Genomic DNA, 23,987 nt, shown 5'->3' on the forward strand with positions numbered 1-23,987 from the left:
AAATATCATTAAATTATATTAACAAAAACTTTCTACATTTTAATTCATGTGGAATTTTACATCTAAGTAAAATAACAGCACATTCAAAAATTTACCATTTATACAAATTGTTACAGAATAACAACCAATGGATTACATACATAAAATAAAATACACTGACTCTTTTAATTATATACAAAAGGTTTGACTTTCTTTAAAATTCTCCTGAACGTATAAAAATAAATTAATTTAACTTTTCAATTAAATCTACCAATGAGAAATATTACAAATCAAAATATCAATGTTATCTTATGAATTTTTCACATTACAAAACAGATTCACAACCTTATTTACAGAAGTGAGGTAAGAGGTGTGCAGTGTCACAGAACACAGACTGCTAAGCCATGCACATGGTCTTCCAGCTAAGCACACAGTGGAGGTCAAACTGCAGTTGGGCCTTTCCCACCAGTAATTCATGTGTTTCAGAAACAGACCAATGATTATATCCCCAACTGTCTAACCTACTAGGCTGCCATATTGTCACAATCAAGAGCAAGGCTACTCGGGGCATGGCTAAGTGGACAGGTTTTAGTGGCTGTGGGACAGGTTTTAGGAACTGTGGTGGTGTGCCTGTTCCAGTGGGTGGTTTGAGGCTGATGAGATAAACAAGCATGTAGACTCTTCCCAGGTCTACTTGTTTCCTTGTGGACAGTCAGTTTGCCTGAGCTCTCTCTGGTGGCACAGAAAGGTTCGACAGAGACAGAAGCATGGGGAAGCTGCTGGCACAAGTGGCCTGCCCTGCTGTACAGAGCCCTTTCTACCCAGGGAGGTCCCAACAGGCACTTTGATGCTAGAACCTTGCAGCAGTTTCCACATTGGTGTCTCTTTTTGAAAGAAACTGTTCTCTTTCAATTGATCTAGTTCTCCCAGCAGCCTTAGAGCTCCCTTAACTCAAGAGTAGGTTTTAACACATACACAGACAGACAGACAGACACACACACACATACAATTTTTTTTTTGCAAAAGAAAACTACTGTTAGCAGAAGCAGTTGTCTCTATCCTAATTTTATCTCCAAATGCACAAATCTCATTAGAAAGGAATTCTTTAAAACATTTGCAAAGCTCCAGTTGAGGATCTGTATAATAACAATATTTAATGAATACAACTCCAAGAGAAGAAATCAGACAGATTTCAAAACTTAAGATCTGCCCCGTGGAACAAGCACATTCTAACCCAATAAGATATTTCATATTCCAACTTTTATGATATAACCAAGTGGTTTTCAAATAGAATAGTCTTTAGTTTTATATGTTTCCAATTTATAACAAAACTAGCTGTACAGCAAGAACATTACATTTTTCTTGGATTGATAAACTCGTTGTGAAAGAGTAGTAAACTCAGTGCTCCAAGGTATGCTAATCATAAAACAGATAGTGACATTCCTCCACCCACCCGCTTCTTGGGTTCAAGGAGTGTTCATTCAAAGAAAGTCACCCTGACCCACCATGACCATTGCTGGAACCTGCAATGCAAATGTGCTATTGTTAGGGGCTCTTAGAAACTGTCTTGAGAGTTAACAATTACCAGGTATTCCTTGTGACACCTGTGACTTTGTACTTCCTTGTGACTCTTAACTGGTATTTTTGGTATTTTCCAACAACGCCCTTCCCACCTCCTTGAGTTGTGGTTTTTTCTTTTAAATACCCCCTTTCTCAGCTACTCGGGGCACCACAGTCCTCTACCCCTGCGTGGTGTATGACCGTGGGCCCGAGAGCGCTCTTGAATAAAAATCCTCTTGCAATTTGCAGCAAGACCGTTTCTCGTTGGTGATTTTGGGGTGTCGCCTTTCCTGAGTCAGAACATGGGGGAGTCCTCACGTTGTGGGTCTTTCAGTTGCATATGAATTATTTCATTGACAAAAAGTTATTAATTTTTCTTCCGAAGTTCAAACACTTTGGTAGGGATGGGTATATAGGAATTCCATTTCAGTGCAACAAAGCAACAAGAAAATCAGAGCCTTACAAGGGAGTGTGTGGCATCCTCCCCTGTGTGTTCCCGCTGCCATTCTTCATAGCTGTGGCAGACACTGCAGCAGCCAGTGAAGGACAGAACAGCAGGAGAGGGAAGTTCTGGCCATTTTCAAGTGTTAAATTTTCTCTTGAGTTACAGGCCCAGTTTTATCACTACCTCTTGTGACCTTCTGGCTCGTGCTGTCCCCGTGGATGGTGAGGAAGGGGTTGGTGGTAGCTGTGTGGAGTGGAGGTGCCTGAGCGCCTGCAAGGAGATTTTTGATGGGATCTGCGTGGGTCCCCGGAGCTGCAGCTGCTGGAGCTCGGGTGGGTGTTGCTGCTGCTGCATCAGCTGGTACAGGAAGGCCTGATGCTGTTCCTATTGGTCAGTGCAGCAGCCAGCGTTGGATGTACTGTGTTAGGTGGTACACTGGTGTAGGTCAATTTAAGTTATTACTAATGCCAAACTAGTATCAAAGAAAATGGTGTAGCCAATATGGAGAAACTGAGCAGGATAACAAATTAACTGAGTTGAACAAATGCTTGTAAAGAAAAGAAAGATGTGAGAGAGAAAGAAGAATGTGCAAAATAATGTCTGTATTGGGCCTCCAACCATGGGAGAACCTCTCTTCTTCCCTCCATGCTGGTCTTAAAATTAGTTTCTTTGTTGTTAGCACTAGAGTTTCTGCAATTGTATCAGGTGAGCATTTGACAAAATAGGAAACATATAATTTATACATTATAATTATAATTTGTAATTTATTACATATGATGTAATAAACCAACATAGCTAAGTATTAATAACTTAGAAAGAACAATAATTCATGAGGAAAATATCTTGTAAAACAAATTACAAAATATAAAATAATAAACATGGAAGTAAATAAATCAAAGAAAAAATATGTCCAAGTAGGCAATGACAGCAGTTGATATGGGATAACTATTGCAGATTTAAAAATTAAGGGATGAGGGGATTCATTCCAGTCAGGGCCAACCCTGCACCATCTTCGGCATGAACCCTGCGGAGAGTCCCAAGGTTCCCAGAGGACTCTCGACACTGCAGGTACCTCTACCACACCCAAGACCTTGAGATCACTGGGGAATGGAATGCAACATCAGTTCCAAAGAATCCAGGAGGGTCTTATGCAAGCAGGAACAGGGACAAAGGAACCTGGCACGAACAGAGGCTGGGATTTTTTCTGGTGGCTCAACCCCTTGCCATCTTGGGTGCGAACTGGGCAGGCTCTAGCACACCCAGGATCTTGGGATCACTGACACCAGTCTACACAGGACAGCACTTGGGCAGCAGAAGCAACAGAGATTTTGGGCAGCTTCCATTCGGGCCTTCATCCTCAGCCAGGAGGAGGAGCTGAGACCCAGACCCCTGAGTCTCACCTTCCTTGCCAGAGGAGAGTAGGCCTCCAGGGAAGGCTCTGACCCCAGGAATCAGGAGGTAAATCTGAGCTCCAGACTTCTGTACAACTTCCCTGCAAGAGGAGAGCTTGCCTGCAGAGAGTGCTCTGACCACTGTGACTCAGGAGAGAGTTGGACACCCAGGAGTACTGACAGAGGCTAAAGAATCACAGGAGGAACAAGCTCCAGCCAGAGACAGCTAGAACATCTAACACCAAAGATTACCAGATGGTGAATGGCAAAGGTAAGAATCTTACTAACAGAAACCAAGACCACGCGGCATCGTCAGAATCCAGTACTCCCACCTCAGCCAGTCCTGGATACCCCAACACACCCAAAAAGCAAGACTTGGATTTAAAATCATATATCATGAAGCTGGTAGAGAATTTTAAGAAGGGCATTAATAATTCACTTAAAGAAATACAGAACACTGCTAAACGGGTAGAAGTCCTTAAAGAATTACAGGAAAATACGGCAAAACAAGTAGATGTCCTTAAAGATGAAACACAAAAATCCCTTAAAGAACTACAGGAAAACATAGCGTAACAGATGATAGAATTGAACAAAAAATATCCAAGATATAAAAATGGAAGTAGAAACAATAAAGAAAACCCAAATGAAGACAACTCTGGAAATAGAAACCCTAGGAAAGAAAACAGGAAACATAGATGCAAAGATCAGCAACAGAATACAAGAGATGGAAGAGAGAATCTCAGATAAAAAAGATTCCATAAAAAACATGGACACAACAATCAAAGAAAATGCAAAGTGCAAAAAGATCTTAACTCAAAACATCCAGGACACAATGAGAAGACCAAACCAAAGGATAATAGGTATAGATGAGAATGAAGATTTTCAACTTAAAGGGCCAGTAAATATCTTCAACAAAATTATAGAAGAAAACTAACCTAACCTAAAGAAACAGATGCCTATGAACATACAAGAAGCCAACAGAACTCCAAATAGACTGGACCAGAAAAGAAATTCTGCCCAACACATAATAGTCAGAACAACAAATGGACTAAATAAAGACAGAATATTAAAAGCAGTAAGGGAAAAAGGTCAAGTAACATATAAAGGCACACCTATTAGAATTACACCAGACTTCTCACCAGAGACTATGAAAGCTAGAAGATCCTAGACAGATGTTATAGAGACCCTAAGAGAACACAAATGCCAGCCCAGGTGTACTGGCTAGTTCTGTGTCAACTTGACACAGCTGGGTTATCACAGAGAAAGGAGCTTCAGTTGAGGAAATGCCTCCATGAGATCCAACTCTAAGGCATTTTCTCAATTAGTGATCAAGGGGGAAAGGCCCCTTGTGGGTGGGACCATCTCTGGGCTAGTAGTCTTGGGTTCTATAAGAGAGCAGGCTGAGCAAGCCAGGGGAGGCAAGCCAGTAAAGAACATCCCTCCATGGCCTCTGCATCGGCTCCTGCTTTCTGACCTGCTTGAGTTCCAGTCCTGACTTCCTTGATGATGAACATCAGTATGGAAGTGTAAGCCGAATAAACCCTTTCCTCCCCAACTTGCTTCTTGGTCATGATGTTTGTGCAGGAATAGAAACCCTGACTAATACACCAGGCTACTATACCCAGCAAAACTCTCAATTACCAAAGGTGGAAAAATCAAGGTATTCCATGATAAAACGAAATTCACACAATAACTTTCCATGAATCTAGTCCTTCAGTGGATAATACAGGGAAAACTCCAACACAAGGATCTTGTGCGCGCCCTGGCTCACCAGCAAGAACTAAGCTGCAACAGGATCCTTCCGCACACGTTTATTGGGAGAGCTTGATTGCAGAGGCGAAGTGACCCCAAGCCCAGAACTGGTGCTGCTTATATAGGCCTAGGAGAGGCATGTCTAACACCCGGATTGGTTATGCATGGGTTATGCTTACCACCTCATTTGCATGCCTACATCCGATTGGTTAACTTCTCTCTCATCTGATTGGTTAACTTCTCTCTCATCTGATTGGTTAATTCTCGAAACCTCATCTTAGCAAAAAAAAAAAAAAAAAACTTTACTGCCTATGTATGTGTGGTGGCCAGCGGTATCCAGTGCCACCCTGCAACAGCACATATGGCTTCCCACACAAGGACAGAAATTATGCCCTAGAAAAACAAGAAAGTAATCCTTCAACAAACCTAAAAGAAGACAGCCACAAGAACTGAACACAAACTAACAACAAAAATAACAGCAAGCAATAAGTACTTTTCTGTAATATCTCTTATTATCAATGGACTCAATTCCCTAATAAAAAGACATAGACTAACAGACTGGCTACGTAAACAGGTCCCAACATTTTGCTGCATACAGGAAACTCACCTCAGGGACAAAGACAGACACTATCTCAGAGTAAAGATTGGAATACAATTTTCCAAGCAAACAGTCTAAAGAAACAAGCTGGAGTAGCTATTCTAATATTGAATAAAATTGACTTCCAACCCAAAGTTATCAAAAAGGACAAGGAAGGGCATTTCTTACTCGGCAAAGGTAAAATCTTCCAAGATGAAATCTCAACTCTGAATATCTATGCTTCAAATGCAAGGGCATCCACATAAATTAAGGAAGCTTTAGTGATTCTCAAAGCACACATTGCACCTCACACAATAATAGTAGGAGACTTCAACACACCACTCTCATCATTGGACAGACACTGGAAACAGAATCTAAACACAGACAAATTAAAACAAAGAGAAGTTATTAAACAAATGGATTTAACAAATATCTATAGAACATTTTATCTTGAAACAAAAGGATATAACTTCTTCTCAGCACCTCATGGTAACTTCTCCAAAATGGACCATATAATTGATCATAAAACAGGCTTCAACGAATACAAAAATATTGAAATTATCCCATGTATCCTATCATATTATCATGGACTAAGGCTGATCTTCAATAACAACATAAATAATAGAAAGCCAACATTCACATGGAAGCTGAACAACACTCTACTCAATGATAACTTGGTCAAGGAAGAAACAAAGAAAAAAATTTAAGAATTTTTGGAGTTTAATGAAAATGAAGCCACAAAATACCCAAACTTATGGAATACAATGAAAGCATTCCAGAGAGGAAAACTTATAGCACTGAGTGCCTCCAAAAAGAAACTAGAGAGAGCACACACTAGCAGCCTGAAGGCACATCTAAAAGCTTTAGAACAAAAGGAAGCAAATTCACCCAAGAGAAATAGAAGGCATTAAATAACGAAACTTAGGGCTGAGATCAACCAAGTGGAAACAAAAAGAACTATTCAAAGAATCAACCAAATGAGGAGCTGGTTCTTTGAGAAAATCAACAAGATAGATAAACCCTTAGCCAGACACACTAAAGGGCACAGGAAGAGCATCCTAATTAACAAAATCAGAAATGAAAAGGGAGACAAAACAACAGATCCTGAAGAAATCCAAAACACCATCAGATCCTTCTACAAAAGGCTATACTCAACAAAACTGGACAACCTGAGTGAAATGGACAAATATCTAGACAGATAACAGGTACAAAAGTCAAATCAGGATCAAGTTAATGATCAAAACAGTCCTATATCCCCTAAATAAATAGAAGCAGTCATTAATAGTCTCCCAACCAAAAAAAGCCCAGGACCAGATGGGTTTAGTGCAGAGTTCTATCAGACCTTCAAAGAACACCTAATTCCAATTCTCCTCAAACTATTTGACAAAATAGAAACAGAAGGTACTCTTCCCAATTCATTCAATGAAGCCACAATTACTCTGATACCTAAACCACATAAAGACCCAACAAAGAAAGGTTACTTCAGACCAATTTCCCTTATGAATATCAATGCAAAAATACTCAATAAAATTCTCGCAAACCGAATCCAAGAACATATCAAAATGATCATCCATCATGATCAAGTAGGCTTCATTCCAGGGATGCAGGGATGGTTTAATATATGGCAATCCATCAACATGATACACTATATAAACAAAGTCAAAGACAAAAACAATATGATCATCTCCTTAGATGTTGAGAAAGCATTTGATAAAATCCAACACCCACTCATGATAAAAGTCTTGGAAATATCAGGAACTCAAGGCCCATACCTAAACATAATATAAGCAATATACAGCAAACCCTTAGCCAACATCAAAGTAAATGGAGAGAAGCTGGAAGCAATCCCACTAAAATCAGGGACTAGAAAAGGCTTCCCACTTTCTCCCTACCTCTTTAATAAAGTACTTGAAGTCCTAGCCAGGGCAATTATACAACGAAAGGAGATCAAGGGGATACAAATTAGAAAGGAAAAAATCAAAATATCACTATTTGCAGGTGATATGATAGTATATACAAGTGACCCTAAAAACCCCACCAGGGAAATTCTAAACCTGATAAACACTTTCAGTGCAGTAACTGGATATAAAACTAACTCAAACAAATCAGTGGCCTTCCTCTACATAAAGGATAAAAAGGCTGAGAAAGAAATTAGGGAAACAACACCCTTCACAATAGTCAGAAATAATATAAAATACCTTGTTGTGACTCTAACTAAGGAAGTGAAAGATCTGTATAAGAACTTCAAGTCTCTGAAGAAATAAATCAAAGAAGATCTCAGAAGATGGAAAGATCTCCCATGCTCATGGATTGGCTTGATTCATAGAGTAGAAAATGTTATCTTGCCAAAGGCAATCTACAGATTCAATGCAATCCCTATCAACATTCCAACTCAATTCTTCACCTAGTCAGGAAGGGCAATTTGTAAATTCATCTGGAATAACAAAACCCTAGGATAGCAAAAAACTATTCTCAACAATAAAAGAACCTTTGGTGGTACACCATGCCTGACCTCAAGCTACAAAGAAATTGTGGTAAAAACTGTATGGTACTGGTACAATGGCAAACAGGTAGATCAATGGAATAGAAATGAAGACCCAGAAATGAACCCACACACCTATGGTCACTTGATCTCTGACAAAGGGGCTAAAACCAGCCAGTGGAAAAAAGACAGCATTTTCAACAAATGGTGCTGGCACACTAGTGGTTATCTTGTAGAAGTATGCAAATTGATCCATTCTTATCTCCTTTTACAAAGCTCAAGTCTAAGTGGATCAAGGAAATCCTCATCAAACCAGAGTCACTAAAACTTATAGAGGAGAAAGTGGGGAAAATCCTAGAACATATGGACACAGTGGAAAATTTCCTAAACAGAAGCAATGGTTTCTGCTGTAAGATCAAAAATCGACAAATGAGTCCTCATAAAATTGCAAAGCTTCTGTATGGCAAAAGACACTGTCAATAAGACAAAAAGGCCAGCAACAAATTGGGAAAGGATCTTTACCAATCCTAAATCTGATAGGAGACTAATATTCAATATATACAAAGAACTCAAGAGGCTGGACTCCAGAAAATCAAATATCCCCATTAAAAATGGGACACAGAGCTAAACAAAGAATTCTCAACTGAGGAATACTGAAGGGCTGAAAAGCACCTGAAAAAATGTTCAACATCCTTAATCATCAGGGAAATGCAAATCAAAACAACCCTGAGATTCTACCTTACACCATTCAGAATGTCTAAAATCAAAAATTCAGGTGACAGCAGATGCTGGTGGGGATGTGAAGAAAGAGAAACACTCCTTCATTGCTGGTGGGATTACAAGCCTGTACTACCATTCTAGAAATCAGTTTGGCAGTTCCTCAGAAAACTGGACATAGTACTACGGGAGGATCCAGCAATACCTCTCCTGAGCATATGCCCAGATGATGCTCCAACTTGTAATAAGGACACATGCTCCATTATGTTCATAGCAGCCTTATTTATAATAGCCAGAAGCTGGAAAGAACCCAGATGTCCCTCAACAGAGGAATGGACACAGAAAATATGGTACATTTACACAAGGAAGTACTACTCAGCTATTAAAAACAATGATTTTATGAAATTCTTAGGCAAATGGATGGATCTGGAGGATATCATCCTGAGTGAGGTAACCCAATCACAAAAGAACTCATATGATATGTACTCACTGATAAGTGGATATTAGCCCAGAAACTTAGAATACCCAAGATACAATTTGCAAAACACATGAAACTCAAGAAGAAGGAAGTCCAAAGTGTGGATACTTTGTCCCTCCTTATAATAGGGAAAAAATACCCTTCACAAATGTTAAAGAGACAAAGTTTGGAGCTGAAACAGAAGGAAGGACCATCCAGAGACTGCCTCGCCCAGGGATCCATACCATATTCAGCCACCAAACACAGACACTATTTCTTATGCCAGCAAGATTTTGCTGACCTGACCCTGATATACCTGTCTCATGTGAGGCTATGCCAGTGCCTTGCAAATACAAATGGATGCTCACAGTCATCTATTTGATGGAACACAGGGCCCCCAATGGAGGAGCAGGATAAAGTACCCAAGGAACTGAAGTAGTCTGTAACCCTATAGGAGGAACAGCAATATGAACTAACCAGTACCCCAGAGCTTGTGTCTCTAGCTCCATATGTAGCAGAAGGTGGCCTTTTTGGCTATCATTGGGAGGAGAGGCCCTTGGTCTTGCAAAGATTATATGTCCCAGTACAGGGGAATGCCAGGGCCAAGAAGCAGAAGTGGGTGTATTGGGAGCAGTGTGGGTGGAGGCTATAGGGGACTTTCGGTATAGCATTTGAAATATAAATGAAAAACCTGTCTAATAAATTTTTTTTAATTAAGGTATGATAGGTATATATAAATTCATCCAAAATACATTCTTTTGGAATGAGATCTGTGCTGTGATTTATTTTATGCTTTTTATTATTTTGTTTCTTTTTTTCACACTCAAGATTTTAATCTCCTACCAGTCCACTTTCTGACTGTTGCACATCCCATACCTCCTCCCTGTCCCATGTCTTCATGAGGATGACTCCATCTCCCCCACTGCCCACCAGAAATATCAAAACCCTGGGGCCTCCAGTCTCTTGAGAGTTAGGTGCATCTTCTCTGACTCAACCCAGACCTGGCAGTCCCCTGCTGTATATGTATTGAGGGCCTCATATCAGCTGGTATATGCTGCCTGGTTGGTGATCCAGTATATGAGAGATCGCGGGGGTCCAGGTTAATTGGAACTGCTGGACCTTTTACAGGGTCACCAAACTCCTCGGCTTTTCCCTAATTCAACCACAGGGGCCACCAGCTTCTGTTCACTAGTTGGATGCAAATATCTGCATGTGACTCTTTCAGCTGCTTGGTGGGTCTTTCAGAGGGTAGTCATGATAGGACCGTTTTTGTGAGTGCTCCATAGCCTCAGTGATAGTGGAAGGTCTTGGGACCTCCCCTTAAGCTGAATACCACTTTGGGCCTGTCAGTGGACCTTCTTTTCCTCAGACTCTTCTCCATTTCTATCCCTGCAGTTCTTTCAGACAGGGTCAATTATAGGTTATAGTTTTGACTCTGGGATGGCAACCCCATCCATCACTTGATGCCCTATCTTCCTTCTGGAGGTAAGCTCTACAACTTCCCTCTCCCCACTGTAGGGCATTTTATCTACTATAGGGCATCTCTCACCTCCCAGGTCTCTGGTACATTCTGGAGGGGTGCCCCCCCCCCACCTCCTACTTCTCCAGGTTTCCTGTTTCGAAACTTTCTGCTGACCCTCAGGGCTTCAGTCCTTTTCTCCCATCCAATACTCGATCATGTTCTTCCTTACCAACCCCTTACTCTCCCAGGTCTCTCCCTCCCCTCTTGTGGTTGCTTTCTTACTCCCAAGTTGTGACTGAGGCCTCCTTACTTGGACCCTTCAGCTTGTTGACATTTTTGAGTTCTGTGGACTGTAACTTGGGTATTCTGTGTAGTTTTGTTTTGGGTTGTTGGTTTTTTGTTGTTGTTTTTGTTTGTTTTTTGTTTGTTTGTTTGTTTTGGGGGTTTTTTGCTAATATCCACTTATTAGTGAGTATATACCATTCATGTCCTTTTGGGTCTGAGTTCCCTCACTCAGGCTATTTTCTAGTTCCATCAATTTGCCTGCAAAACTCAGGATATCCTTGTTTTTAATAGCTGAGTAGTATTTCATTGTGTAAATGAACTACATTTTCTGTATCCATTCTTCTGTCTTGTGACATCTGGGTTGTTTCCAGTTTCTGGCTATCACAAACAAGGCCACTATGAACATAGTGGAACACATTCCCCTGTGGCATGGAGGGCAATTTTGGATATATTCACAAGAGTGGTATTACTAGGTAGATCTATTTCCAATTTTCTGAGGAATGTCCAGATTGATTTCCAGAGTGGTTGTACCAGATTGCAATCCCACCAACATGTGTTGTTACCTGAGGTTTTAATCTTACCCATTCTGATTTATGTAAGGTGTAATCTCAAAGTCATTTTGATTTGCATTTCATTGATGACTAAGAAGGACTTTAAACATTTCTTTAGGTGCTTCTCAGTCATTCAAGATTTCTCTGTTGTGAATTCTCAGTTTAGTTCTATACCAAATTTTTTGATTGGATTGTTTGGATTTTTGTGATTAACTTCTTGAGTTCTTTATATATTTTGAATATTAGCCCTCTATGAGGTGTGGGGTCAGTGAATTTTTTTTCCCAATCTGTAGTTTGCCAATTTGTCTTATTGACTATGTCCTTTGCCTTACATAAGCTTTCCAGTTTCATGAGGCCGTATTTGTCAATTATTGATCTTAGAGCATGAGCCATTGGAGTTCTGTTAAGGAAATTTCCCCCTGTGCTAATAAGTTCAAGGCTCTTTCCAACTTTCTTTTCTATTAGATTCAGAGTATCTGGTTTTATGCTGAGGTTTGATCCACTTGGACTTGAGCTTTGTGCAAAAGGACAAATATGGGTCTATTTTTGTCTTTCTACATTCAGAGAGCCAGTCAGAACAGCACAATTTATTGAAGATGCTTTCTTTCTTTTTTTTTTTCTACTGTATATTTTTGGCTTCTTTGTCAAAGATCAAGTGTGTGTGAGTGTGTAGTTTTGTTTCTGGGTCTTCAATTCTATTCCATTGATCAACCTGTCTGTCTTTGTACCAATACCATGCAGCTTTTATCACTATTGCTCTGAAGTACAGCTTGAGGTCAGGGATGTTGATTCCCTCAGTCATTCCTTTACTGTTAAGAATTTTTTTCCCTATTCAGAGCTTTTTCCCTTTCCTGATGAATTTGAGAATTGCTTTTTTTCCATTTCTTTGAAGAACTGTATAGGGATTTTGATAGAAATTGCATTGAATCTGTAGACTGCCTTGGGTAGGATAACCATTTTTACTATGTTAATTCTGTCAATCCATGAGCATGAGAGATCTCTTCATTTTCTGTGATCTTCTTCAATTTCTTTCTTGAGCAACTTGAAGTTATGTCATACAGATCTTGCACATTTTTGTTTAGAGTTACCCCAAGATATTTTATATTGTTTGTGGCTATTGTGAAGGGAGTTGTTTCCCTAATTTCTTTCTCAGCCTATTTATCATTTTTCTGAAGGAAGGCTACTGATTTATTTGAGTTAATTTTATATCTGGTCACTTTGCTGAAGTTCTTTATCAGCTGGAAAAGTTTCCTGGTAAAATTTTGGAGTCGCTTATGTATACTATCAAACAATTTCCAAATAGTGATACCTTTATTTCTTCTTTGCCAATTTGTATCCCTTATCTCTTTTTTTGTTGCCTTGGTGTTCTAGCTAGCACTCGAATACTATATTGAATAGATATGGGGAAAGTGGGCATCCTTGCCTTGTCGCCAGTTTTAGTGGGGTTGCTTCAACTATCTCTCCCATTTAATTAATATTGGCTGTTGATTTGCAGTACATTGCTTTTATTATGTTTAAGTATGGGCCTTGAATTCCTAATCTCTCCAATACTTTTAACATTAAGGGGTATTGTATTTTGTCAAATGCTTTTCTAAATTTAAGGAGATTATCATGTGATTTTTTTCTTTGAGTATGTTTATATTATGGATTACATTAATAGATTTTTCATATATTGAACCAACCATGCATTCCTGGGATGAAGCCTACTTGATCATGCTGAATGATGTTTTTGATGTGTTCTTGGATTGTGTTTGCAAGAATTTTTTTTTGAGTATTTTTGCATCAATATTCATAAGTGAGATTGATCTGAAGTTCTCTTTTTTTGGTGGGGTTCTTGTGTGTTTTAGGTTTCAGAGGAATTGTGGCTTCTTTGAATGAATTATGTTCCTTCTTTTTCTATTTTATGGAATAGTTTGAGAAATATTTGTATCAGGTCTTCACTGAAGGACCTGTAGAATTCTGCACTAAATCTATCTGGTACTGGGCTTTTTTTAAGTTGGGAGGTTTTTAATGACTGCTTCTATTTCTTTATGGGATATGGGTCTGCTTAGATAGTTGGCCTGCTCTTGTTTAACTTTGTTATGAGGTATCTGTTGAGAAAACCATCATCTAGATTTTCCAGTTATGTTGAGGCTTTTGTACTAGGATCTGATGTTTTTTTTTTTCCTCCTTTTCTTTTGTTATTTCTCCCTTTTCATTTCAATTGAAGGTACCATAAGATGCCAAAAAGAAGATGTATTCTTTAGTTTTAGGGTGAAATGTTCTGTAGATATCTGTTAAATCTACTTAGTTCATAACCTCTATTAGTTTGTTTCTTTCTTTTTTGTGTGTGTGTGGGAGGTTGTTTATTTGTTTGTTTGTTTGTTTGTTTGTTTGTTTTAGACAGGGTTTCTCTGTGTAGCCTTAGCTGTCCTGGAACTCACTTTGTAGACCAGGCTGGCCTCGAACTCAGAAATCAGCCTGCCTCTGCCTCCCGAGTGCTGGGATTAAAGGCGTGTGCCACCATGCCTGGCTATTAATTTCAATGTGTCTCTGTTTAGTTCCTATTTCAATGACCTGTCCATGAGTGTGAGTGGGATGTTGAAATCTCCCACTATTATTGTGTGGGGTTAATGTATGTTTTGAGCTTTAGTAAAGTATCTTTTATGAATATGGGTGCCCTTACATTTGGGGCATAAATGTTCAGAACTGAAATTTTCTCTTGGTGGATTTTCCCTTTGATGAATATGAAGTGTCCTTCCTCATCACACTTGATAACTTTTGATTGAAAGTCTATTTTATTGGATATTAGGATAGGAACTCCAGCTTGTTTCTTGGAACCATTTGCTTGGAAGACCTTTTCCATCCTTTTACTCTGAGATCCTGTCTGTCTTTGTTAATTGAAGTGTGTTTCTTGTATGCAGCAAAGTGCATATTCAGTCTGTTAGCTTATGTCTTTTTATAGGTGCATTGGATCGATTAATATTGAGAGATAATGAAGACAGATGACTGGTGGTTCCTGTTATATTTGGTTTTTAGGTGGCTTTATGTGATTTGTGGTCCTCTCCCTTTGATTTTGTTGTGAGATGCTTAATATCGTCTTATTTTACTCCTTTTCTTTGATGTAAATACCTTCCTTGTATTGGAGTTTTCCTTCTAGGATCCTCTGTAGGACTGAATTGGTAGATAGATACTGTTTGAATTTGGTTTTGTCCTGAAGTATTTTGGTTTCTCCATCTATGTTGATTGAGAGTTTTGCTAGGCATAGTAGTCTGGGCTGACATTTTTGTTCTATAAGAGACTGCATGAACTCTGACCATGTTCTTCTGACTTTCATAGTCTCTGTTGAGAAGTCTGGTGTATTTCTGATATGTCTACCTTTGTATATTACTTGGCCCTTTTCCCCTGCCACTTTTAATATTCTTTCTTTGTTCTGTGCATTTGGTGTTTTGATTTTTATGTGATGAGAGTATTTTCTTTCCTGGTCCTATTTATTTGGTATTCTATAGGCTTCTTGTACTTTTATGGCTATCTCTTTCTTCTATGTTTTCTTCTATGATTTTGTTGAAGAAGTTTTCAGGTCCTTTGATCTGGGAATCTTCTTTTTCCACTATCCCAACTATTCTTAGATTTGATCTTTTCATTGTGTCCTGAATTTCCTGGATGTTTTGGTTAGGAGTTTTTTATTTTTTGAATTTTCTTTGACAGTTTTGACAATCTCTTCTATGATATCTTCTACACCTGAGATTCTCTCTTTTATCTCTTGTATTCTGTTGGTGGTACTTACATCTGTAATTTCTGACCTATTTCCTAGGTTTTCCATTTCTAGGTTTGCCTCCATTTGTGTTTTCTTTATTGTTCTACTTCCACTTTTAAGTCTTGGACCACTTTATACAATTCCTTCACCTGTTTGATTTTTTTCCCCTGTATTTCTTTCAAGGGCTTTGTTTCCTCTTTAAGGGCTTCTAACTGTTTGCCTGTGTTTTCCTGTATTTCTTTCAGTGAGTTATTTATATCCTCCTTAAAGGACTCTATTATCCTCAGGAGATAGAATTTTAGGTCAACTTCCTGATTTTCAGGTGTGTTGGTGTATTCGGAGCTTGCAGTGGTGGGAGAACTGTGTTCTGATGATGCACATATATATTGGCTTCTGTTGCTTATGGTCTTGCACTTGCCTCTTGCCATCTAGTAGTCCCTGGTGTTTGCTGGACTGGCTGACTGTCTGTAGTCTGCCTCTTTTATTCCTGGGTTGGTTCAGCAAGGTGTTTGGGGATGGGAGTGATGGGACCTGCTCCAAGGGGCAGCTGTGGGACTTCAGGAGGGTTCTTACCAAATGCTCTGAGTTCAATGGATCTTCTGGGATGACTCAGGATATGATGTCTTCTGGGGAGCAGACCAGAAAATACAATTTTTATAAAGCAAACAAAAGAATAAACAGCAACGTGTGATCCTCTATCTGTGAGACAGTGAGATGGCTTAGCAGCTAATGATAGTTGTCACCATTTTGAGTTCCGTCCCAAGACCTAAATGATGATTTCCAGAAAATTGTCATCTGACTTTTATACATGAATCCTGAAACAGGAGAAGTCATGCACACACACACACACACACACACACACACACACACACACACACATACACACACACCATAAAGGCAGAGAAAAGCAGATTCAAATAAAAACAAAGTGGTGTTATTGACTACAGAAAAAGATTTTAACACTGGATAACATTAAATTGAAATTTTTCCCGTTCAATAAATAAACCAGTAAGCAACGGAAGAATAAATTATAAAGTGGAAAATTTTATTTGAAACATTTTAAACCAATGAGTGATTCATACACAAGATTTGAACACTACAAACCCCAAAGAAAGAATCATCAGAAAATTTGGTAATGATCATTAAATTCAGAAAAGCAGGATCCAGATAGATATATACAAATCTACAACCTTTGAAGTTATCAGGAAGATAGAATTGAAAATTATAGCTAGATGACGGCAGATATTGTAAGTCCACATTTAAAAACTTATCAATAATAACAAAAGTTGGTGTTTTACATTGAATGTGCTTGTATACTCAAAATTAGTATAGTGAAGCTATAAATCCCCAGCAAGTAATGTTAAGGAATGGACTGTCGGGAAGTAATTAATTTCCTGAGGGTCATATCCTTAGACAAAATGACATCAAAGAGTTTAATCCATCTTCCAGGGCATACAAAAGAAAAAAGAAAAATATGGTGCCATAAGCAAAACAAGAGTCTTCCAGAGTGGTTGTACAAGCTTGCAATCCTACCAACAATGGAGGAGTGTTCCTCTTTCTCCACATCCTCACCAGCATCTGCTGTTACTTGAATTTTTGATCTTAGTCATTATGACTGGTGTGAGGTGGAATCTCAGAGTTGCTTTGATTTGCATTTCCCTGATGATTAAGGATGCTGAACATTTTTTCAGGTGCTTCTTGGCCATTCGGTATTCCTCAGGTGAGAATTCTTTGTTTAGCTCTGAGCCCCATTTTTTAATGGGGTTATTGCCGTTCCTCAGAAAATTGGACATAGTACTACCTGAGGATCCCGTGATACCTCTCCTGGGCATATATCCAGAAGATGTTCCAACTGGGAATAAAACATGCTCCACTATGTTCATAGCAGCCTTATTTATAATAGCCAAAAGCTGGAAAGAACCTAGATGTCCCTCAACAGAGCAATGGATATGAAAATGTGGTACATTTACACAATGGAGTACTAGTCAGCTATTAAAAAGAATGAATTTATGAAATTCCTAGGCAAATGGATGGACCTGGAGGGCATCATACTGAGTGAGATAACCCAATCACAAAAGAGCTCACATGATATGTACTCACTGATAAGTAGATATTAGCCCAGAAACTTAGAATACCCAAGATACAAGATACAATTTGCAAAACACATGAAACTCAAGAAGAACAAAGACCAATGTGTGGACAATTTCCCCCTTCTTAGAATTGGGAACAAAACACACATGGAAGGAGTTACAGAGACAAAGTTTGGAGCTGAGACAAAAGGATGGACCATCTAGAGACTGCCATACCCGGGGATCCATCCCATAATCAGCCTCAAAACGCTGACACCATTGCATACACTAGCAAGATTTTGCTGAAAGGACCCAGATATAGCTGTCTCTTGTGAGGCTATGCCGGAGCCTAGCAAACACTGAAGTGAATGCTCACAGTCAGCTATTGGATGGATCACAGGGCCCCTAATGGAGGAGCTAGAGAAAGTACCCAAGGAGCTAAAGGGGTCTGCAACCCTATATGTGGAACAACAATATGAACTAATCAGTACCCCCTGGAGCTCGTGTCTCTAGCTGCATATGTATCAGAAGATGGCCTAGTTGGCCATCATTGAAAAGAGAGGCCCATTGGTCTTGCAAACTTTATATGCCTCAGTATAGGGGAATGCCAGGGCCAAGAATTGGGAGTGGGTGGATAGGGCAGTGGGGGGGGGGTGGACTGTATGGGGGACTTTTGGGATAGCATTGGAAATGTAAATGAAGAAAATGCCTTAAAAAAAAAAAAACAAGAGTCTTCGAAATAAAACGTACCCTTTTTGGCATCTTGATTCTACAATTCTTGGGCTTCAGATCACAATATCTCAGTGTATGGCATTTTTGTCCTAGTTGACAAATTCAGCAAATTTCAAGGATGGGACATATTAAAAATGTTGACAAGCAGTGAGGCTGCTCATTCTTGCTGATAGTGAGTATGGGCATACTCCATGGCTTAGTTATCACGTCTTTGAGGAACTACACTCATACAGATTCCATGTAATCAACCAAATTACTGCCAGTTAGCTTTACCTACACTACAAAAAAATGTAAAAAATAATAACAATGTATGAGAATGAAAATGAATACAGTACATCTACATTCACTCTTGTCAATCTCATAACACAGTGAAGAGAGTGGATGCTAAAAAACTACACATCCTCTGAATGCCATGTTCAGAGCTGCAGGTTTAGGAATGGAACTGAAGAGAAAACTTGAAAGGCATATTAGTGATGGCCTAGTTTTCCAACTTAGGTGTTTTCACACAAATATTATTTTTTATAATTTCCAAAGAGTTTCCTTTCAAATTGAGAAACTTTTACACTGAAAAATTTAGCCTTTCAAAGGATGGAGTTGAGGGATGGCAAGATGGCACAGCATATAAGAGCACTTGCTGCAGGAGCGTGTGGAACAGATTTCATCTCTTTAAACTGGTTCTTTGCCACCACCTCCCTTTTCAGTTAAAATGCCAGAGCTACGTTGCAAACAAAACTGGAAGACAGCAAAATTAAGGAAAATTGTGGCTGAAAGTCCATTAAAACTCGATTTTAGCAAACCCTGAGTTCTATATACCAACTTGATTGAACCAAAATAAAAGTTACTTTCTTTCTGATCGCAACTAACATCGTACACAAGACTGGAGAGTGGTTGGACATTTAATGGAAATCCTTGAACATGGTTGATGTAGAGCAAATATGAGGAACCTTTGCAGTTTCTGGTCATTCTGCCTTCCCTTTAATTCTGTGCTCTTCTCGGTCTCCTTTTAAGATGTCCCCCTTCTCCCGTGAATGGGTCAAGGACAGCTTCTGCTGGTAGAAACCATTATAATCACCTGAAACACAATGCAACTTTCCTCACGTCCAGTTTCTATAACGAAATACCACAGACTTTTTGACTCAAACAAGAGGAAACTATCTGCTTTAGATCTACTGTTCTTTAGAAGCTGGTAAGTCCAACATTAAGAGAAAGAACAAGTTTGCTCCATTATTAGGCATTGTTGCTTTCAGAGGGCCTCCATTCCACAGGGCATCTTTCTCCACTGTCAGATTGAGGAATTGGTGTCTCATACTATAAAAAAGAAACTATGATCATCCTAATGAATTTATTTAGCTTAAATTACATCTCAGGATCCCATCTCTGAGTGCTTTCACATTGGGGCTTCAAGATTTGATATGTAGAACTGGCTAAAGTGTATAAAGACATCCATTCTGTAAAGAATTGTTATATGAGACAAATGAAACAAACTGTCATTGTTTGACTTTAATAGCTTATAGATTATCTGTGTTGGAGATAAATTTTGAATTGTGTAGAATATAATAAAAGATTCAACTTAAGGTGTGAGTGCTAGCACAGGCTATGGCTGCTGAGGAAGGATGTGTCAGAAAAATGCAAGTTTTCAGGTTTCTCAAAATTCTTTCATCCATTCTTCACATATATGTTATCTTATTTTTTCCTTATGAAGGATTAGACATAAAAAAAACAAGAGAAACTTATAATTAAAAGTTCATGTGACTAGTTTTATTAATATTCACTCTACAATGAAATATTCAGAGGTGGCATATGAGGATCCTCATAAACTTGTGTTTCAGGTACATATGTCCAGAGAACTGAATGTATAAAACCCGGAACTGTGTTATTATAAAGGTCTCTTAATAACATTCATTATTAACCAGCTCATGAAGTCTATTTTTAAAAGAACTGAATACCAAATTAAAGCAGACTTATGAAAGATCAACATCATTATTACATTAATATCAGAATCTTTAATAATTTCCTTCAGTATGCCTGAAAAGTAGTAACAATTTTGAGCTGAAATAACATAAATATGTATTTATATAAATAGCTATGGAGATGGGCCTGCTAGTGTTTGCTCTCTCTAGTTTCTTTTCAGAGGCACATAGAGCTATGAGTTTTGCTCTTAGAAATCCTTTCATTGTGTCCCATATGTTTGGGTATGTTGTGGCTTCATTTTCATTAAACTTTAAAAGGCCTTAATTTCTTTCTTTATTCCTTCCTTGACAAGGTATCATTAAGAAGAGTGTTGAACAACACGTGAATGTTGGCTTTCTATTATTTATGTTGTTATTGAAGATCACCCTTAGTCCATGGTGATCTGGTAGGGTACATGGGACAATTTTAACATTTTTGTATCTGTTGAGGCCAATTATATGGTCAATTTTGGAGAAGGTACCATAAGGTGCTGAGAAGAATGCATATCCTTTTGTTTTAGGATAAAATGTTCTGTAGATATCTGATAAATCCATTTGTTAAATAACTTCTGTTAGTTTCCCTGTGTTCCAGTTTAGTTTCTGTTTCTGTTGATGAGAGTGGTGTGTTGAAATCTCCCACTATTATTGTGTGAGGTGCAATGTGTGCTTTCAGCTTTATTAAAGTCTCTTTAATGAATGTGGCTGCCTTTGCATTTGGAGCATAGATATTCAGAATTGAGAGTTCCTCTTGGAAGATTTTACCTTTGATGAGTATGAAGTGTCCCTCCTTGTCTTTTTTGATAACTTTGGGTTGGAAGTCGATTTTATTCGATATTAGAATGGCTACTCCAGCTTGTTTCTTCTGACCATTTGTTTGGAAAATTGTTTTCCAGCCTTTCAGTCTGAGGTAGTATCTGTCTTTTTCCCTGAGATGGGTTTTCTGTAAACAGCAAAACGTGGGTCCTGTTTATGTAGCCAGTCTGTTAGTCTATGTCTTTTTATTGGGGAATTGAGTCCATTGATATTAAGAGATATTAAGGAAAAGTAATTGTTGCTTCCTATTATTTTTGTTGTTAGAGTTGGCATTCTGTTCTTGTGGCTGTCTGCTTTTAGGTTTGTTATAGGATTACTTTCTTGCTTTTTCTAGGACGTGATTTCTGTCCTTGGTTTTTTTGTTTGTTTGTTTTGTTTTTCTTTTTTTTTGTTTTTTTTTTTGTTTTTGTTTTCTGTTATTATCCTTTGAAGGGCTGGATTCTTGGAAAGATAATATGTGAATTTGGTTTTGTCGTGGAATACTTTGGTTTCTCCATCTATGATAATTGAGAGTTTGGCTGGGTATCGTAGCCTGGGCTGGCATTTGTGTTCTCTTAATGTCTGTATAACATCTGTCCAGGATCTTCTGGATTTCATAGTCTTTGGTGAAAAGTCTGGTGTAATTCTGATAGGCCTGTCTTTATTTGTTACTTGACCTTTTTCCCTTACTGCTTTTAATATTCTATCTTTATTTAGTGCATTTGTTGTTCTGATTATTATGTGTCGGGAGGAACTTCTTTTCTGGTCCATTCTATTTTGGAGTTCTGTAGACTTCTTGTATGTTCCTGGGCAACTCTTTCTTTAGCTTCTTCAATAATTTTGTTGAAGATATTTGCTGGTCCTTTAAGTTGAAAATCTTCATTCTCATCTACTCCTGTTATCCGTAGGTTTGGTCTTCTCATTGTGTCCTGGATTTCCTGGATGTTTTGAGTTAGGATCTTTTTGAATTTTGCATTTTCTTTGATTGTTGTGCCCACGTTCTCTATGGAATCTTCTGCACCTGAGATTCTCTCTTCCACCTCTTGTATTCTGTTGCTGATGCTCGCATCTATGGTTCCAGATTTCTTTCCTAGGGTTTCTATCTTCAGCGTTGCCTCACTTGGGGTTTTCTTTATTTTGTCTACTTCCCTTTTTTAGGTCTAGTATGGTTTTTTTCATTTCCATCACCTGTTTGGATGTGTTTTCCTGTTTTTCTTTAAAGACTTACACCTCTTTGGTTGTGTTTTCCTGTTTTTCTTTAAGGACTTATAACTCTTTAGCAGTGTTCTCCTGTATTTCTTTAAGTGAGTCCTTCTTGATGTCCTCTACCATCATCATGAGATATGCTTTTAAATCTGGGTCTAGCTTTTTGGGTGTGCTGGGGTACCCAGGTCTGGTTGATGTGGGAGTTCTGGGTTCTGATGATGGTGGGTGGTCTTGGTTTCTGTTAGTAAGATTCTTGCATTTGCCTTTCGCCATCTGGTAATCTCTGGAGTTAGTTGTTGTAGTTATCTTTGGTTAGAGCTTTTTCCTCTTGTGATTCTGTTAGCCTCTATCAGCAGACCTGGATGACTAGCTCTCTCCTGAGTTTCAGTGATTAGAGCACTCTCTGCAGGCAAGCTCTCCTCTTGCCGGGAAGGTGGACAGATATCTGGTATTTGGACCTGCCTCTGGGCAGAAGATGAAGGCCTGAAACTGGGCTTGTCCCAGAATCTGTGTAGCTTCTGTAGTCCACACTCTCACCTGTGCAGAGTAGTCTCAGTGGGATCTGGGAACCAAGATGTCTTTCCCAGATGCTGTGGCAAATCCCTCCTGGGCCAGCCGGACACTTCTCCTCTGGCAGGGAAGGTGGCTGGAAGTCTGGAGCCAGTAACAAAGTCTGCTGCAGAAGCTCTGTGACTTCTGCCTGTCCCAGAAGCTGCTAGCCTCTGCAGTCCACACTCTCACCTGCACAGACCAGTCTTGGCAGAATCCAGGAACCCAAGATGACTCCCCCAGATGCTGTGGCAAAGCCCTTCCGGGCGGGGTGAACACCTCTCCTAAATAAAATTCTATCTTACATATATTCTATACATACAGAATAAAAGCTAAACTATAGAGGGATTTGATAATGATCATGGAAAGAAACTATAGATAAAGGGTGATAATAAAGATAGTAACACAGATAGTAGAGGGGGATGAAATAAAACCTGTTACTGGAAGACAACCTTGGAAATTTGCTTTTCAAGAAATTTGATAATTTATGTCACAATCAGAAATGTTATGTTACATTTTTAACACAAATTAAATATTTAACATTTTCATTTAAAACTCTAGATTTTCACACACACACAATGACGAATACTAAGATATGATCAAAGAATGAAGATAATACAAATTAGGGATTTTCCCAAATTCATTTCACTAATTTTCAAGAGCATTAAATATTTAGATCTCAGCAACTACCTATTTAGTAGACTACTTACTCTCTGTAGTTTCTGAAGTCTTTGCAGTTCTGCCCACTTAGTTGTTTTCCCAGTAACTACAAAGTATCCAATGCCAGGGCTGTGTAAGTGCATGGCCTTTTCTATTTTGAGGTTTTTCAATTTAATTCTCATTTGAGACACCCTATCTTCCCTTCAGACTCATCCACTACACTGGACATGTACTTCACAAAGAGGCTACCTTCCTATGGAAACCTACCTCCAAATGATTATTTCTGTCTGATGTTACAGAAAAAGCTTCCACAACAGGTAAATATCCTTCCTACACAACTCAGCTCTTGCCACAATTGATGTAATATAGTAGTGTAGCTTCAAACATTCTTGTTCCTCTTCCTCAGCCTCTATCACACCCTAACTTTCCAGACAATGAGAAAGATGAAGCTTTGAAGGTGCTTTGATCTACTTCAACATCAAGAGGCCGAACCCAAAACAAACAGAGAACAGGAAAAGGTCGCAGGAAACCAGTCTTGTGTCTGCTCATTCCCTTGCCTAAAAGTAGTAGAAATGTAGGCAGATCAATTCATGTGATGGGAGGGTCAGGGGCTGATGTGTTTCTTCAATTCATTAT

General features: G+C 38.8%; 1 pseudogene; it reads right to left on the minus strand.

Annotated features, from left to right (window-relative positions):
* Positions 1 to 2,430, minus strand: Gm13319 (predicted gene 13319; annotated as a pseudogene).

The sequence above is a fragment of the Mus musculus genome, chromosome 2 (assembly GCF_000001635.26).
Source record: "Mus musculus strain C57BL/6J chromosome 2, GRCm38.p6 C57BL/6J".
Lineage (NCBI taxonomy): Eukaryota > Metazoa > Chordata > Mammalia > Rodentia > Muridae > Mus > Mus musculus.